General features: G+C 67.6%; 1 protein-coding gene across 5 annotated transcripts in view; it reads right to left on the bottom strand.

The window, feature by feature from the left end:
* SEPTIN9 (septin 9) overlaps positions 1–15,468 on the bottom strand; it is a 128,220-nt gene that overhangs the window by 11,453 nt on the left and 101,299 nt on the right. Inside the window, exon 1 of one of the 5 annotated variants that reach the window (XM_036034198.1) lies at positions 12,832–12,968. The exons of 3 other annotated variants lie outside the window; for them this stretch is intronic. The gene's annotated coding sequence lies outside the window, so the exon portion shown is untranslated. Of the gene's footprint in view, positions 1–3,243; positions 3,249–12,831; positions 12,969–15,468 lie in introns of those variants that run through there. One more of the 5 variants, XM_036034199.1, reaches the window with a different exon arrangement.

The raw sequence follows: 15,468 nt of genomic DNA, 5'->3' as shown, positions 1-15,468 counted from the left end.
AAGCCCGGCCGGAGCCACCAGGCTCAGCATTGGCCCTGGACCCCAGGGGGCTCTTAGGGTCGGTTGCGGCTCTCCCAGGGCACCCAGGTGCTGACGTGGGTAGGCGGAGCCTGGCCCACCTGCCGCTCCAGCCAGAGCTCCCAGGCGGGCCCACGTGGAACAGAGAGACCCCCAGCACGCCCGTCGCCTCCTGCAACCCCACCTCCGGGAGGCTGCCCGGCTGAGCTGACGACACCCACGGGGGCCTCAAAGAGGACTGACTCCCCGATCCTGGTCCACGTGGCTGGGTGGCGGGAGAGGCTACTGTGGACCAGCTCTGGAAATGCAGGGGGGTGGGGGGGGCAGGGAAGGCAGGCATCGGGGCTGGACACCAGACCCCCACAGAAGCAGCGGGCAGACCTAGCAGGGGGGGACCTGTCCCGGAAGGAGATGTTAAAGCAGTGGCTGTACACAGTGATGGTGGAAAAAGATCCTGGGGTCCCAGTGGACCAAGGACCGAAACCTCACTGATTCACTCAACAAACGGTTCTCGAGCACCGGATCCCAGAGGAGGCGCTGCAGGCCTGCGGTGGGTCTGGATGGGAACGGTGGCAGCAGCGCACAGGAACGTGAAGATCATTTACACAGGTATTTCTTACCCCAAACTTCCAGCCAGAGAGTCGTCCCTGCCACGTGAGAAACCCGGTCTGGCAGGGCAGTCCGGGATTTTTGTGAGCGTGTTGCAAACCTTTTTTAGACGCTGTTGAAGGGTAAGGACTCCCTCCCCAAAAAACACCCACCAAACAGAGACACCCCAGACACATGCGGACAGTTTGGTCGGGGGGATTCATCAAAGGGCCCCTAGGTCCACGGATCTCAGTTTTAAAAAAATAACTGGGCCTGATAGGAACTCAGAATTGACCCGCATCACCTCCTCACTGCACCGTGACGGACACACACGGAGACGCTCGGGGCTCAGTGGGTCAAGGAGGGAGAGGGAATGTTTAAGACGATCAAAGGCGGAAAACTCACTGGAGGAGCCAAGGGGACGAGGGGCGGGGGAAGAGCAGAGGCTGTGAACAGCTGCCCCCCCCTCCCCCAGCATGGGGGCTGCGCCCTGCGGGCCTCAGGGGGTGGGCGGCTAAGGGGGACAGCGAGGCTTTGAACACCGGACCTTTCCCCTCGCGTCCCCGTGAACCCGTCCCGGCCACCACAAACTCCCCATAAATGTCACCGGGGAACTTCCTGTTCCTTCTAAAGACGCAGACCCTGAATGTAAACGGCCAACTTGCGCCAAGTGTGCCGGCAGGACCGAGGACTGGATTTTAAAGGCACGCAGGGCCTGTCTAATTCGATAAGTGACTCCAAATCGAATTACATTTCACACGTTGTCTGGGGCCGCGAACATCTCACCCGAGGCCGGCCGGGAATGGGGGAGGCCAGAAACCCGAGCCCCGGCCCTGTGGCCCGAAGCTGCTCAGAAACCCGGTGCCAAACCGCCCGGCCTCCGCAGAGGAGCCCCAGAACGAAATCGCAGTTTTGCAGCCTCCATGCACGAGGAAGCGTGCATGCACCAGGAAATCCCACGACCCCGTGCCCTTTGCAGGACCTGGGAGGGGACACGGCAGGCACTGGCGGACCAGGGCCCGCCCCCTTGACTCGCTCAGGGCCCCAGGCGCCCCAAAGTCGGAGGCCCCGCTTTTACCGCCCCGCCCCCTGCCTTTCTCTCACTAAACCCTTGAAAGCAAGCCTCTCCCCCATTGTTCGGGCAGGAATCTCAAGAAGGTCTTCGTCTCTGCCAACGCGGTTTCAACGGGCCCCATCGGGAAAGTCAGATTTGGACCCCGGCCAAGGCTTCCCCTGCCCCTCCCCCCCTTTCTGGAAGAGGCCCCGTCTTCTGCTCCTCCCATTCCCTGGGTTGCAGCCGAGACCTCACCACCGACAGGCTCAGCGCCTGTTGAGACATCCGTCTCCAGGCAGAGCAGGCTCCAACCTGAAAGCGTCCTCACCCACTTCCGGAAAAAAAAAAAAAAAAAAAAAAGCCAAACCTCCCGGAGAATCTGCACGGGAGAGGGCCAGGGACCCACCGGGGCCAGGGCCGACTTTTCGTTTTGTCTTGCACGGCTAACTCCCCTCACAGGATCAGGGGGGCGCGCCTGGAGGTTTCTCCCACCCCAGGGAACCTTCCGGCACCACGGGCCCCTCACCCAAAGCGAACCCGGAACCCAGGCCCGCAGAGCACGCGCGCCTGGCTGGCTGGCTGGCTGGCCGGCCAACCACAGAGATTCCGTTAGTTCTTGGCAAATGTGTGCGGAGTTAAAAAGAGAAAGAAGAGATCCTCCCCCCCCCACCCCGCCCCAAGGACGGGGGGACACTGGCCATTTGTCACAGCGTGGAATTTCCTCTTATCAGGGATGTCCCCCTAAGGGAGGGGGGAGGGGGGGCAGGGCCGCTGGGCCCCCGCCCCCTCGCCCGGCAGCACGGCCATCAGCAGACGCATGCCAGACCTCAGGGTGCACACGACGGAGGCTGGGGCACGGGGGAGGGGGGCTCTACCTTCCCCGACTGGTCAATCTTCTGAATGACAAAAAGAGGCTGGGGTCTCTGGGGTGCAACAGGGCACCCCCCTTCCAGGGTTGAGGAGGAAGGAGCTGTAACCCAAAGACCGGAAGCAAGTGCTTTTTCTCTCTCGTGCAGACCAGCTCGGCCCCACGCTGCCTAAGGCTGCCCCCCACCCGGGGCACTTCAGAGGGGCAGAGTGGGGGCGGGGGGGAGGCTAGGAGGCTGCAGAGGACACCTCCTGTCACAGGGGCTCCAGAGGGATGTAGGTGGGGGGGGTCAGTGCCACCCTGTTGAACCCTGTGACCCACATTCGCAGCCCAGGCTCTGGGCTGGCAGGAGTTGGGACAGCTGGGGTCACTTCCTGTCCCCACTGCCGCCGGGTCCTTCCTGCTCAGGGGGGCAGGGGGTCTGGGGCAGACCCCAGTGGTGGCCTGGGGACTTGCACGGCCCGACGCAGGGTGGGCTTCGCAGGCAGCACCTGGACTGCGCCTGCGGCCCCCTTGGGTCCTGCACCCTGAAAGAACCCGTGCTCACCCCCCACCCCAGGCCAGCCCCTGCCCCTCCTCTCCCCCAGGAGGCAGGCAGCCGAGGAGCCAGAGAAAGGCCCGGTGCAGCCCGGGACACGGCCAGGGGCCCCTGCCAGTCCCAGACCCACGACACCGGGCACCCTCTGGAGCAGGGGTCCCAGGAATAAATGTGCACCCTGCTGCCTCAGGCTCCCCCACCCCGCCCCCAGGGAAAGAGCCATGTGTGTGTGTGTGTGTGTGTTGCACGGCTGCCTGGCCCCCTCAGGACAGACACCCCGAGAGCCCCGTGCTGGGTGGGGCTCCTGCACTGAGCTCATGGTCCAAACACGCCCTCTGGTCTTGGGGGCCCTCCCACCCCAAACCTGTGACCCAGTTCTGGCAGCTAGAAATCCGGGCCCAGCCTGGCCCCTGCTCTTTCCATCACCGCAAACCCGGCCGCCCACCCCGAAGCTCTGTCCACTCCAACCCGGCACAGCTGCAGGCGGCCACCCCGCCCCCCGCCTCTGCGGCCACACGACCCAGGCCGCCACCAGGACGGACGCTACAAAACCTGAGTTAATCCCACCACTCCCCGGAGTGACCCCCTCCACCCCTGGGAAAACACAGAATCCTGTTCCCTTCCACTTACTGCGTGGCCCTGGGCAAGTAACTTTGCCTCTCTGTGCCTCAGTTTCTCACGTGTAAAATGGGGAGATGACCAGATTGCCTCCTCGGAGAGCTGGGGACCGAACCAGGCATCGGCAGGGGGCAAAGCCCAGTGCCCCGCCCGGCCACGCCAAGTGTGGGTCAGCGGGACACCAGCCCCACTCCAGCTCCAGTTCAGCACCTGCACCGACCGACCCCCAGGCTCCGCCCAGAGGTCCCCAGGGGCCCGAAAGGCCCTCTCCCAGCGGCTCCCGGGAGCTCCCCACCGTCTTCCCAGGATACTAATCCGAGCCCCGGCCCCTCCACTCTGTCCCGAGAGCCCTGAGCACAACTGGTAACTGCATGCTCGGTCTTCCGGTCCAAGGCCGCCTCCCGCACCCGGGGAGGGGGGGCGGGAAGCTCAGGGTCTCCCCTCCACCGCTCAAGAGCCCTCCCACATGGAAACACCCGGCGAGGAGCTGCTGCCTGAATGAATGGACAAATGAATGGTGAACTCGCTGCCCTCTCCCCCCACTCCTCTCCCCCAGAGCATCATGGGAGGCCGGCCTCGGCCTCCCTGTTAACCCAGGTGACACCGCGCCCCCTCGAGGTTCCCACGGTGCCGGTTGCATCCTTTCCCACGCGCCTCCCCTCCAGCTCCATGCGGGGCAGCCTGTGAATGAGATGCGAACCGTTTCCGGCCTCCGGCGTCCTTCTGGGGCGGCGGAGCGGGGAGGAGGCAGGGTGGATGCGCTTCCTGGGACAGCTCCTGGCCACTCAGGAAATTCTGCTCCGGAAATGGCCGGAGGGGGGGTGGGGGCACCCTCGGGGGAGGGGAGATGGGCGGAGACTGGGCTGCCAGAGACAGGGCCCTAACGCTACCCCCAAACCCACCCACCCACCGGAGCTGGGGCCCTGGGGGTTCTCCCAGGGGTGCAGCGGAAGTGAACCGGTGCAGTCAGGGCCTGGAGACAGGGGGCTCCCATCGGAGACTGGGCCCACCCCGTCCATGTGGACAGTCCAGGGGGTCCCTGGAAGAATCGCCCCGAGAGTGGGCATCTGGGAGTCCAGGTTTCATGCTCCAAGGACGGCTCTTCCCGGTGTCCAGCAATTTGCTGTCCAGCAAAGTAGGTGCCTGTCCAGTTCAACATGACCTATATCACCTTCCCAAACGTACAGGGATTCAGGTAAACCGATCACGAGAATTCATTAACTGAGATACAACCGGAGCCCCCCAAACATACAAGACCCCGTCCTGGCCCCCAGCGGCTCAGCTAAGCTGTAAAGACACCAAGGGACCGGGCTGGGCCGTCAGAGGACCGGCCGGCGCACAGCACCCTGCAAAGCGCTCAGATTTGTTTTATCTCCGAGTCTCCTGCCCTTGGCCAGGTAGCTCGGCTGGCGAGAGCGCTGTCCCAACAGCCAAGGCTGCGGGTTCGATCCCTGGTCAGGGCACGGAGGAGAAAGCAATGAACGCAGCAATCCGAGGAACAAGGCAACAATGTTTCTCTCTCCCCCCCCCCCCGCCCCCACTGTCTCCCTTCCTTCCTCCCCGTATCTAAAATCAATACTGAAAACGAGAGCCTACATTTCCTGCAGTCATTAGCTGCCACTTTTGAAACCAGACCAAGCGGACTAGGGCTACGGCAACAATGTGTTCTCACACACCCTGTTGCTGCTGCTGCTGCTGCTGCTGCGACACAAAGTTTCCCCCCGGGAGTCGCGCCAGCCCCGGGGGGTCTCCCACACTTGCTGGGACCCGGCACGCCCGCCCCTGCCCACGGACAGACCCCGACCTACCCGGCACCCTCTGCACCCTGGGGGCGGCCTACTGTGGACCCGACAACGCCCGGTGTCTTCCAGTCGCTCTGGGAAGTCAGCACAGAACCTGGAGGGGGCCGGGGGGAGTATGTCCCTTCCCAGGTCCCTCCTGCCAGCAGCTCCCGGAAGGAGACACATTCATATGGTAATTTCTGCCTGTGAACCTCGAGGCCCCTCGGCCGGCAGCCCTGCTTGGAGGAGGAGGAGGAGCAGGAGCAGGAGGAGGCGGCAGAAGGAGGCAGCCTGGCCGGGCCTTCCCAGGACCTCGCTCCCCCGCTGACGAGCAGACACGGGGGACCCGGGCGGAGGGCTTCCTCACACACCTGCGTGGTGGTTCAGCGTGACAGTGGGCGGGCACCGATGTACAGCGTGACTCCGGTGCACGTGACGCACAGAATGGTCTAGAAGCAGCAGAGCTCAGCCCTGGAAGACCCAGGGCTGCCCCTCCCTCCCGGGGTCCCCGAAGCAGCCCTCCCCCACGTCACGTCCACCCTGGGGGGGGGGGACGCCGCACGGGCTCCACCCCGCCGAGGCTGGCCGGGAAGGGGTGCGTGTCCTCCCGGGAGAGAAGCCGCTGCCCACACCCCAGTCCTCCCCCCCCCCCCCCGACTTTCCTGCTGGGGGTGGGGTGCGCCCAGCCCCACTTCTTCTCTCAAACCAGGAGGCCCCGCTGCTCCCCCGGCGCCCACAGAAAGGGCAGACAAACCTCCGCTTCCCCTTTCTGCCGCGGTCTGGGCCCCGTGCAGGCGAAGGAAACTGCAAGTCAGGGCCGGGGCCAGGGCGCAGCTGCAGGGCCCGGGTCGACCCCGCACCCAGACCCCACCCCACCCCACCTCACCCCACCCCACCCCAGCGCTGCCTCGTCAGATTCCAGCAAGCTGGGCCCGGGCTCACTGTGGACAGTAAGGACCCCCGGCAAAATGCCAGAACACAGATTTGAGACCTGCCACGGGGGGAAATTTCCAGGCGCTCCCGGCCATTGGGGTTCAGGCTCAACGGGCCAATGTGGACTCGCCCTGGGCCGGTGGGCGGGACTGTTCCCCGTGACTGGCACTCCCCCGAAGGACGGGAGACACACCCACCCCACAGGCCCCACTGTGCTGCACCGTTCACAGCCGCTCAGAGGAGGCTGCAGCCCAACCCCCACAGGCTGGCGGCCGATGGAGGAGTACGATTCAGCCATGAAAAAGGATGGAGCGCGAGTGTCACCCAAGGAAGACCCTTGGGAGCAGCAGCTACGTGAGAGACGCCGGACACCAAAGGCCGCCCACCCACCCCAGGGTCCCGCCCATTCCACGGCACATCTGCAACGGGGAAAGCCAGAGACAGGGCGCAGGGGGGCGCTGCTGGGGTGGGGAGCAGGGCTGGGGAGCGACCTTGCTGGGTGTGGGGTGCTCTGTGGGGTGAAGAGAACGTTCTGGAATTAGCGGTGACGGCCACATCACTTCGTAAATACACCAGAAGCCAGTGACCTGCACGCTTTCAAACACTGAATTTTATGGTCTGTGAATTGTGTCAATAAAGCCATGATTAACAACCAGGACAGAAAGGCCGGTGACCTGTGAACGTTCCCCAGAGGGCGGGAGAGGAGACAGCGTCCTTCTCGTGTACCCTGGCGCCCAGCCCCACGGTGAGCTGGGGGGAGCCCTCGCCCACCCCACACCCCAACACGCAAGCCCTCAGGGGACCAGCCTACCGCCCCAGACTCACGAAGGTCCCCAACGGCCCTATGAACTGGCAGCTGACAGGAGTTTCTGCCACTTAACTGAGTGGAGAAACTGAGGCACACACGGGGCGGGGGGAGGGTGGGGTTAGTGGTTCACCATGGACATGGCCCCAGAATTTGCTCTGGGGGACGGTGACACGAGGCCCCCGCAGACGGGCCAGGGTCCCCCCCAGCACCGAGGTGTCTCGGCATCGCGGAGAGAGACCAGGAAGCGTGGCTGGGCGGACACCCGAGGGACTGAGCACAGCAGGGTGGCCGCTGCCGCACGGGTGTGGTCCCAGGAGCCTCGGGGAGACAGTCCTGGGCCGCCCGGGGCCGCAGTGAGCCCTGGAGGGGGCTGGGGAGGGGGGCGGCCAGGGCGGGGACAGATGAGAGAGGACGGCGGGGGGACCTTGTGTCGGAACTTCAGGCCGGGGCACAGGGGCCGAGGGGTGCGGCGTCGGGGTGGCACCCCACGGGGCAGTGAGTGCCCCAGGGTGGGGGGCGGGCAGCCAGCCCCAGGGCCCATGCTCCGCCCCCTACCGTGCCCCCCAAGGGTCCCCCTGTGGCCAAAGCCTCCCTTCCAGCCCAACCTCCACCCCTGAACTCAGAGCTGCTCCCTCTGCTCCGGACCCATCCGCTCCTCCTCCTCCTCCTCCGTCTCCTCCAGCGCCTGCTGCTCAACCCCCCTGCGCCCTGAGGCTGAGGCCCAACTACAGGTGAGCTGCCCTTCTGCGGAGAGCCCCGCCCTTGCGGCAGCCAAACTGGGAGGGACCGGCAACGTCCCCCCAACCTCTGGACTCCCCCCGCCCCCCGGAGTCAACCCCCCCACCCCGAGCCAGGACACCGGCCCCACCCAGGACGCTGTGCCGCCCGGGGAACTGAGCAGTGGCCCCACTTCTGCCTCCGACAGCTCTCAGCCTGCCAGGTGCTAAGAGGGGGCCAGGGTGAGGGTCTCACGCCACACCTGCGTGGGGGACGCACGGCAGAGGGCTCCCCGCAGGCCGCGGCCTCCTTGTAATGAGCTGCGTCTACTTCCCCTTGCAGGGCAGGACGCTGCAGGGGGCGCTTCCTTGCCCACCGGGACTTCCTCGTCTCCGTGGGGACTTCTCCCCTTTGCCTCAGTTTCCACATCTGGCCAACGGAGCGAGAGCGGCCCAGGGTGGGTACAAGGAAGCCCTGAGGTCCACAGAGGGGGCCACGGCTCGAGAGAGCCACAAACGCAGGCCCACCTGTCAGCGCCGCACGGGCAGCGTGGGTGACACCACGGAGCTTTCTGTCCCCACCTCGTAAACAGTCCCGTGTGGGCCCACAGGGCGGGGGGCAGGGGGCGGGGCCGGGGAAGCTGTTTGAGACGGGTCCCTCTTCCCAGGAGCAGAAGTCTGGCCCGGGGAGAGGACAGCGTGCCGGGGAAGCCCCCTGGCCCACCGCTCACCTCTCTGCCTCGGTTTCCACCCCCGTCGTGCGAGGAGGGGCAGCCCCACCCAGCAGCGGTCGGTTTGGTGAGATCCCCCCGAGATGAGGACCCAGAGGCCCGGGTGCCAGGCCCGGAGTCAACGGTGGCCAAGATGGTGCCGGGATGGGGCTCCCGCCCTGGCACACCGGCCCCACGGTGGGCAGTGACCGCACAGCAGGGGTGGGGGAGGCGCAGGTGCGTGAGGCCGGGGGGGGGGGGGGGGGCAGACGACCCCAGGAAGGGTGATGCCGCCCCACCAAGTTGCCCGCCCCTCTGGGTGGGCGCCACCCCTCCCCCAGCCTCTGGGCGATGTGTGGGCCCCGGCCCCCACCCGCCCCGTGTCCCGGCTACAATGGGGCCGCTGTCCGACCTGCCATTAGTCTTCGAGGTCCGAGACTGTCACCCGGCAATGGGCCGCTTCTCCTCCGGGCTGGGCAGACAAGGGACAAAAGACACAGCTCGCGTGGTCCCTGCTAGGGCGTGGGGGCGGGGCTGGGGTCAGCGGGTCCGCCCCGCCCAGGGGGGACGGGTTCAAGCCCCCGGACAAATGTGGCTCCTGGGCCCCTTTGTCGTGGACGGCTCCAAGGGGACCAGGGGCCCCGAGAGCAGCACGAGGGGCCAACCCCCCGAGGCCCTGGAGCCGGCCCTGCAGGAGCCATGGGGGTCTGCCGGGCGGCACTGCGTGCTCACTCAGACGCTAACTGGGCAAGTGCCCGGGACGTCCGGGGCACCGGACACTGACCAGTGAAACGCAACCCCTGTGGTCAGCTTCCCCAAGGACACCTGTGCCCTGCCCCCCCGGCGGGTGGCCCTGTGTCAGGGGCCTGGGGACAGGCTCTGGGGACCAGGCCTGGGCAGGGAGAGGGGAGCACCTGCTGGGGGGAGGCCTGCTGGGCACTCCCCACTGGGCACACCAGCAGGGACGCTCTTCTGACCTGCACACCTGGACGCCGTGTCACTGCCCACACCATGCTGGGCGTCCCGGCAGGGCGGGGGGCAGGCCCTTGGGGGGCATGGCCCCGGGAGGGGTCACCACCCCGTAGCTGGGGTTCCGAGGGCAGCCCCCCAGGGCGCACGGGGGCCGAGGTATCACAGAGGGTGGTGTCCGGACCCCAGCGTCGGGCCAGGGACGAGAAATCTGGGGGCACCCCTGCCCCGATCCAGCCAGCGGATCCCGATTAAAGTCGTGTTCGGGCAGAAACAGCGAGGAGGAGGGGACGGAGCCGATGGGTGACCTTCACGTCTCAGGGCCTCCGTGCGGGGCTGCCCCGGCCTCCCCCGGACCAGGGCCCAGCGGCCGCTCGGGCCCCCAAGGGCTGAGCCCTCTCCTCCCCGCCCCCCAGAGCCTGGCCCAAGTCTGGTTCCCGGCGGAAAGAAAGAGATGAACCCACCCCCACCCCCACCCCCAGGGGAGAAGCCCAGGTGGAGAGAAGCCCCACCCACTCCGTGCCGTGCCAGCCCCACACACGGCCCGTTAGGCCCGCCCCCAGGCAGGCAGGACGGACAGAGGGGACTGACTGCCAGCTGGGGCGAGACCCCCCCACCACACACACCAGTTGACCTCAGGCCTGCAGCTCCGCTTCCCACTGCCCAGCTGCCCCCCGGAGAGCAGGCTCAGGCTCGGCCTCGCGGTGGCGGCGTTCCTGGGAAGGCGTCCGCGGCTCTGCCGGGCCCCCGACAACAACAGGCCCCTACCTGTCCCAGGAACCAGGCTGGCGCCCGGCGAGCCAATCAGAGCTCCGTGCTGGGAGGCAGAGCCTGGGAGTGGCGTCCCACCCAGCCACGGGCCACGGGTTTTGCTGGAAGCGTCTTCCCACGTCCTCCGCCGCGTAGGGAGCTGGGGCGCCTGAGCCCTGGCCATGTCGGACCCCAAATCCCCCACGAACCCAGCTGGCGGCGCCGGCCTCGGCCAGAGCTAGGGGATGGGAGGGGAGGGGAGGGACGGGCAGGAGCCACGGGGCGTGGAAGGTGACGGCCACACTGCCGATGACCCCGGCCAGGGGACGCGGGGTGGGCAGCGAGCATGCGTCCCCTCCCTCACGCAGTGAGATAAAGTCACTCTTCCCCGACCTGGGGCCGATGTGAGGGGGGGGCCCAGGACCCCCAGGTGGCATGAAGAAGCCGGCCCAAGATCTGAAGGTGGGGGCAGGGAGGGGGGGATCAGAAAACGGAAGCTCGCCGTGGCGACCGGCTTCCTTAAAAAAAGCCCCGAGACCTTTGACACGGCAGGAAGCTGGGTCGCTCCGGGCGGGTGGGTGGGGGGCTCTGCTAGGGGCAGGGTCTTCCCATTCTGCCGTGTGCCCCTGTGTGCAGCCCCGTCTGACAGCGTGGCGCAGGCTGCCTGCGTGACAACAGGAAGTGGGGAGGGCACGTGGCCTGGGGGAGGAGGGGGGGCCGGGGGGGAAGGGGGAGTTGGCAGCCCAGACACTGGGGTGCCCAGTGGGTCCGGGGCATCTGTGGAGAGAGCCTGGTGAACCCCAACGTCCACCTCGGCCTGGTGGCCCGGGGCCGTGTCTCGGGGACCGACCCCACAGGCCACCACAGGCCACGAACAGCGGTGGCCACGGCCGCCTCGTGGCTGCTCCCTCCATCAGAACAGGGTTCTGTCGCCTCCACCTCTGAACGCTCCGCACTCGGCCCCGGCGCACAGTAGGTCCACCCCATGCACCCGCTGAACCGACCAACCATCCTCCCCGGATGTCGGCCCCCACAGCGCCAGCCCCAAGGAGCAGAAGCTGCCGGAAGCACAGACACAAACCAGCACACGCAATGGCGTGGCCGCGACACAGAAACAGCAAAGCGACAGGGACACCCAGGGGGTGCGGTGACCACACAGGTCCCTGGGGACGGGCTGAAAAGAGGTCAGCTGCAGGTGGCCGCCTTCCCCACCCATGTCCTCCCCCAGGAGAGACCCCAGGGGAGAGAAGCAAGAACCCCACCTTCGCAAGGGGGCCTCCCGCGGATGCCACCCCCCCCACAATGGTCAAACAAAGGAGCCTTCCCATGGCCTCCAAGGTGCCCCCTGCGCGGCCAGAGAGAAACGGCAATTCCATGAACACCCAGGGAGGCAGAGGGACGGCGAGTGACAGGGGAGACCACCCGCCCCACGTCCACCTCCTCCCACCAGATTCTCCCCCGCACAGCGTCCAAACCGAATTCCAACCGGGGTGCCGTCCCCACAGCCAGACACCCCCGCTGCCGGCCGGGTGGCACATATTTCTCCAGCAAAGGAATTTCCAACTCCCCTCTGGGGAGCAGGGGGGCTTCCCCAAACCTCCGACGACAATGCCAGCAGACTTCTATCCCCGGGGGACACTGGGGACCAGCGTTCAGAGCAGATGCATTGCCTCCGGGCACCTGGGCGTGGGTGCACGCCGGGGTGACGTGCCGAGCCGGCCGCGGCAGGGACTCGGGGGCTGCTCCCGGCCTCTCGGCGTGGCTGGCGCGTGCCCTTCAAGGCAGGTCTCCCAGAGCTGCCCTCTGCCTGCCTCCCCTCCCTGACAGGGGGTGGGATCCCCTCCCACCAGGTTCTCTGGCAAAGGGCATGCACTGTGGACCTCGGCCGGCCCACCTGCCCACTCCCAGCAACACGGCACACCCCAGCCTCCCAGGCCCCCCCGACAAGCCCCGGCAGAACTGTCCCGGCATCTGATGCCGGCGCGGCCAGCGTCTGCTGACACTGACCCGCCGCTGGCCCTGGAGGCCGCCTGCCCCTCACGGAGGACGATCCCAGGAGGCGGAGGTGGCCAGCCCCGGGCTCCCGCAGCCCCCCTGGAAGTCAGGGAAGCCCCTTGCGCGAGGCAAACTGACTCCTCCAAGAAACTCCCGCCGGGGGGAGGCCCGCACCACTCCACTCTGCCGGCCAAATATTTACAAAGAGAGAGCTGTGGCCGCACAAAGCCCTTTTCTTCCCCTCGGAGACCGAAAATCTGGGCCCCGCGTGGAGACCGAGCCCCTGCCGTCCCTCTCCGGGGGGCCGGGAGCTGTCCCACCGGCCAGGAGGGGTCCGGGCCGGGCTGGGGGTGGGGGGTGCCCTGGGGCCACACTGCTCCCGGCCCTGCCACCCACCCAGCAGCCACCGGGGGCTGCCCGACGGCCAGGACACCTGAGGGCCCCCGGCGCCAGGCCGCAGGGAACAAAGGGAGCGGAGGACTCACCCCAGCAGCGGAGTCGGCCGCGCCGGCTGCCTGCGAGTGCGGCCCGCCCACCGGGTCACATGGCTCGGAGCCGAGCAGAGGATCAAAGGGGCTTTGTGGCCGCGGAACAAGGAGGCTCCCTGAGCAGCGTCGCGGGCAGAGGTAGGAGGGACCGCAGCCGCCTTCGGAGGGGGAACCGGCACCCAGGGGCAGGGCCAGGGGGGCGCTGAGGGGGGTGCGGGAAGAAGGGGGGCCCCCGCCGCAGCCCCGGAAGCAGCCGGGCTCACGCGCGGCGTTCTCTGTGCGTGAGGAGCGCGGAGGAGTTCCCAAGCGAGCCTCGGTCGCCCCAAAGTCAAGTCACGTGGCCCCCGGGGGAGAGCTCCGGGGAGGAGGCGGCAAGAAACTCACCTGGACGTCCAGTCCGGCTGGGCCGCCCCGGCCAGCAGCCCGCGCCGCCTGCACGGCCACCAGGCCCCTCCCCGCGGCCCGTCCCCTGCCGGGGTGCTGGGTGGCGCCAACACTCCAGCGTGCCCGTGGGCGTCCTGTTCCCCCCCCCCCCCCCCGCTGCCTCGCTCCCTGCTTCCCCTTTGCCAGGTGCACCCCAGATGCGGCCCCCCCACACCCAGCCCTGACCCCTGCCGGCCCCGGAGACACGCCTAGGCTCCCTGCCCTGTTTGCCCCCCACTGCCGGCCGGGCCGGGCCGGGAGGCGGGGGTGGGGCCAGCTCACCCGGGCTCTCTCTTCTTCCTGGAGACTCACCACTCGGACTCCAGACCCGCTCCGGCTGCCCCAGCCCCTCAGGGCCTGGGCCGTGAGTCAGTCTCCTCCTCCTCCCCTCCCTGCAGGCCCCGAGCGGAGGTGGGACCCCTGGGGGATGGGCTGGGGGGTCCCAGAGGAGCGAGCTCGGGAGCAGCCCTGCTGGGGCTGGGCCTGAAGGCTGGGATAGGCCAGACCCACCCCCTGCCACGACCTCTGACCCTCAGCCAGTGAGTCACTCCCTCCCAGGCAGGGGTGTGGCCTGGCAGCCCCAGGCCTATTCGCACACCAGCAGGGTTCCCTGGGGCTGGTCTTGGGGCCTTGCCCGGGGCAGGGAGCCCTGGCTGACACCTGCGAGGGCTGCTTCAGGGCCAGTGGCCGGTCCTCCTTCCTCGGGGAGGAATAACGCCAGCCCAGCCCCCTGGGGGCCACTGCTACTCCCAAGACACGTCCCCTGCTGGCTCTCAGGTTCCCCATCAGCAGCTCCCCCGTCTGGCTGGTGGCTGAGGCCCCGGAGCACCCACCCTGCCCACCCCATGGGCAGGCTCTGTCCTGCGGGTCCACCGCCAGTCCAGCACAGCTGCTGCCCACTGATGGCCCACTTCCCCCCAGCGGCCTCGGGATCTTCCGGTTTGCCACAGAGGCTTGGGGGGCTTCTGCCCCTTGCCCCTCCCCACCCACCCAGCAGATACGCCCTAAGGAGCCGCTCCGTCTGTCCCTGGACCCCAGGGCAAAGACGGGGAGCGCCCAGGGGTGGGAGTGCACGCCCCGAGTCCCTGCTCCCATCTCAGCAGAAGGGAGGCCGGAGGCGAGTCCGAGATGTGGGCTCAGAGTCGAACACCGGAACCAGGGCCCTTTCTCTGCCCATCGCTCCACGGCTGCAGGACTTGACCTTCCCCATCTGTGCAATGGGCACGATCCACCCCGATCGCAAGAATCAAAGAAACGTGCCCGTGTCCGAACCAGGAAGGCAGCAGCTCAGAAATGCACTTCCCTTTCCTCCCAGCAGGTGACTTCCCGGGGCCGGGATTGGGGAGCGCGCCCCTCCCCCTGCCCCCGCCCGCCCTGCTGGGCCCTCGTCCCTGGGCCCTAAAGGGCAGCCCCAAGAACCTGCAGCCAAGGAGGCCAGGAGGGACTCCCGTCGCTCCAGGGGGCGGGGTTGACAGGGAGCCTCGGGGAGGTCACCTCGGCTCGGCACCCGTCCTGGTGGCTTCCTGCTCCCAGAGCGCCCCGAGGAACCCCTCCTCTGCCTCTGGCCTTGCTCTGGCCCCAGCTTTCTGGCCCCACCGGCCGCTCCCTGGGCCCAGCGCTCCTTCCTGGGTACCCACCTGTTCCCCAAGGCCCCCCCTCCCCACCCTTCCTCCTCCCGCCCCACTTCCTCCTCCAGGGAGGGGTGGCCTGGGTGCTTCTTACACAGCCGTCCTCACTGGTCACCGGTCAGTGGGAGTCTTTAGGGCGCAGGAGAGGGAGTCCCTGAGCCTGACAAGCCCCCCTCCCCCCACCCAGTCCGGGCACTTTTCTGACACAGAACTTCCGCCCCCCAGGACTGCGCGGCGCCCCCTGGTGCTTGGCCGGAGCCAGCGCAGCTGCTCAATCTGCAGAAGAAACAAGCCCATCGGTTCTGTCGTTTGAAAGATTCCGGTAGCCGCAGTAACACGGGACGAAGACACCAAGTGGGTTCATTTTAATGCCTCGCGGCCCTGAGAGAGCCAAAACACCACCAACCGGACACGTGAGCAGCACCGAAACGGAGGTTAGTCTGCACGCTCCCCGCACTACAGGCTTGGAGAGGCGGGGCGCCTCGCTTCACGCCGACAGCACCTCTCTTGATGTTCTCCCCCCCTCCCGTGTCGCCCCGGGAGGGCGCCAGACCCTCGGGGGCCTCTGTCCCACCTGCGCCCC

This window comes from Phyllostomus discolor, chromosome 8, assembly GCF_004126475.2.
Source record: "Phyllostomus discolor isolate MPI-MPIP mPhyDis1 chromosome 8, mPhyDis1.pri.v3, whole genome shotgun sequence".
In the NCBI taxonomy this organism is placed as follows: domain Eukaryota; kingdom Metazoa; phylum Chordata; class Mammalia; order Chiroptera; family Phyllostomidae; genus Phyllostomus; species Phyllostomus discolor.
Note: the sequence above shows the minus strand (reverse complement) of the source record. Positions and strands in the feature narration are given on the sequence as shown.